This window comes from Hetaerina americana, unplaced genomic scaffold (assembly GCF_022747635.1).
Source record: "Hetaerina americana unplaced genomic scaffold, ioHetAmer1.1.p SCAF_47, whole genome shotgun sequence".
Lineage (NCBI taxonomy): Eukaryota > Metazoa > Arthropoda > Insecta > Odonata > Calopterygidae > Hetaerina > Hetaerina americana.
This window is the reverse complement of record NW_027287063.1, coordinates 974,026-976,932: the sequence shown is the minus strand read 5'-3', so window position 1 is coordinate 976,932 and position 2,907 is coordinate 974,026. Positions and strand designations below refer to the sequence as shown.

The 2,907-nt window shown below is 41.6% G+C and overlaps 1 non-coding gene across 1 annotated transcript; it reads right to left on the bottom strand.

Moving 5' to 3' along the window:
- Positions 1-1,612: 1,612 nt before the first annotated feature.
- TRNAV-CAC (transfer RNA valine (anticodon CAC)) lies at positions 1,613-1,685 on the bottom strand. Its single transcript has one exon. It is a non-coding gene; the product is annotated as a tRNA-Val (tRNA).
- Between the last annotated feature and the right edge of the window lie 1,222 nt (positions 1,686-2,907).

Genomic DNA, 2,907 nt, shown 5'->3' with positions numbered 1-2,907 from the left:
TAAGATATCAAAATGCCAGCCCTTCACCGGCTCCAATATTCTATCCCTGAGACCATTGTCGGGGAGAGCAAATGGGGTTCATCCTTGATAGCAGCATATAATTACGTAGTTCCACATCATGAACATAGAATCGTCAGATTCATCCAAGATCGTAATATGCTAGCGCTGGAATCTCCACGAGTTGTCAGCCACGAAGAAATTCCAAAGCGTCGTCTCTCAAAGAACAATGGAAGATCTCACGGTGGTCCAGTTCGTCGGAGAAGGGGAGATGAGATCGTAAATGGGCGGTGCGGTCCACCGCGTGCATTGAAAACGCATCACATTGCTCGCCTTCGCGAGAGAGCGGTCGACACGTGCATTGCATCAATTTCATTGCCCTTTCCATGCACATATTCGGGATTTCATAATCTCGAATGCATATAAACCACGCGATACACCAAAAAGGTGTGTGGCAGGGTGTGCAAGCACCGGGTGGGAAGGGTGAGTGACAAGGAAGGATATGGGAGAGGAAGGGGAAGGGAAAAAATATTAAGAAACAATTTACCAAATGACGTGCAAACTTGTATACATGCTGGAGGAAGACCCGATTCAAAACAAGGGTTAATTCACCCGATAAATTAGGTATTTTTTATTCGAAAAAAGGGAATAAAAATCAAATAAAACCGTTACGATAGGCCTCCACCATAACAAGATAGGTCATACATAATTGAAAAATAAGGGGCTACGAGCGAAATCAAACCTATTGTTCTTTAGTCCTAACATGATGTGGCCTTCACCTTTTCGGAATAGAAGCTAACGCTGCTCTGATGAAGTTTTCCTGCAAAATTCACATAAATGCTAGTCCGTCAAAAACCCCTTCCTCCCACACGTTGTCCACCCACGCTCGTTCTTATTCGATTTCATTTCCCTCCTCAATGCCCTTTCTCTCTCGCTATCATGGATTTCTTGGTTTTGCATACGGGTTTACTATACTCTTTCACGGGTGGTGTTCTAACACCCCCCGCAACACGCCCTTGTGGTGGATTGGGGGGTATTATGTAGGTGTAGGTTATGGTCAGGCTCGATATTAGCTCATGGAACTGTTTTTGCTAACTTCATACAATTCCTGTGCTCGTGTAGCATTTGAAAAAAAATCAATCACTTCATGTAGTATTCCCAATGCCCACGCGTTGTCTTCTCCTTCTCTGTGTTTCAAATGAGGTGCTCCCCACCACCAGGCGGTTTCCTTTACCAAGGTCAATCAGTCTTTGCCCACATCGCCTCTTTTACCCCAAATCTGCACACTCTCTCGCACCCACCACAACTGAATGGTTTAGTCCGCACGCCTTTCCTCCTCCTCACTCTATTCGCACACAGCACTCGTCCACTTCCGAGGGTTGACTGGTCGGCACGCATGTATCGTATACTTGGGCTATCTGTCTCAAGTCATTGCTTTTCACCATTTGTCACCATTCACCTATATACTCTTCCGATAAATCTCTTTATCTTTAAATTGCATGTAGCGCAAATTGAAATCTTTTAAAAAAGAAATGGCCTGGGTCCACAAAACAGAAAACCTGTTAAGGTTTTGCATACTTTACAAAAATTTAAATAAATACACCAGAAAAAAAAATGTTTCCGCCCGGGATCGAACCGGGGACCTTGCGCGTGTGAGGCGCACGTGATAACCACTACACTACGGAAACGACTCCCTGATCGAGTGGCAATGTGTAACCTTATTTTCTCCGTATTCCGCTTTGCCATGACATGATAGTAATATATATAATTTTCAAGCTAAATATTGTCAAAAGGAGACGCCCTGAGACGATGCATGACCAATTATTTCAATATTACATTTGTGCTCTTCCTCGGGGCTCTAGCAGTCAGGTTTTTTAATGGCCAAGTCCAGCGAAGCTTAAACCAAAACTTCATACATTTATTTTTACGATCATATATTATGAAGGACGCAACCCTGGGGAAAATTATGGTACAAAGGATAGAGAGAAAATATCAACCCTAATAAAAAATATAATCTAAGTTTCGCAAATAAAAACCTGTTTTGCCTTGTAGGCAAGTAAGGTTTTCGCTTTTCTTAGATCAGAGCAGCAATTCATTTAAAATCATACATTGAAAATCCAAACATGCATGTGTACTTCATTAATAATTATTGTTATTTTTACAACTTGTAAGTTCATAAAATTAATATATGATTTCATTATTTAAACTTATTAATATATATTTTAAACGCAATATCTTAAGGACAAAATACAACGGGAGTTTCGTATTATTCCTTTTGAACTCTAACATAGAACTATTACCTATTGATTATAAAAGGCGGAGCCATTATTCTTTGAAGCCCGTTGCATAAGAGAATGGATCGTTTTAAGTCGCACCGCCAAAATAGCGGGAAATGACGTCCTGGTAAGCCTTTGGAGTTAATTGCCTTGAGACAAGGTTACCTTGGAAGGTCGAAGGCTGTGTGTATACATTTATGTGTGTGTGTTTGTGTATATTGTAATTAGGTAATCTACCGGTTAAGGAAGGTTTTTGGATGGACACAGCTACTATATCAATATTTTGTGACTCCTAACACAGCATCCTATTCTACATCACGTCCCTCTTCATCCCTGAGTACTTTCTTCCTCCCTTCATCACCTCCAACATGCCTATCCTGCTCCTTCCATTTCCTCGTTTGCCTAACATTCTCCCTCTATTAATTATATTCTTCAACAGTCTTCAACATCCCACTGCCGACCAATACGCTCTTCATCCACTATTCCTGCCTCCATAGGAATTCTCCCGACAAACACCATTCCTCACCCACCATATCAAGTACTTCCTCATTTGTTTTCTTCTCTGTCCATTTCACCTTCTCCAATCTTCTCTGCATCCACATTTCAAAAGCCTCCCGTCTACGTCTATCCTCCT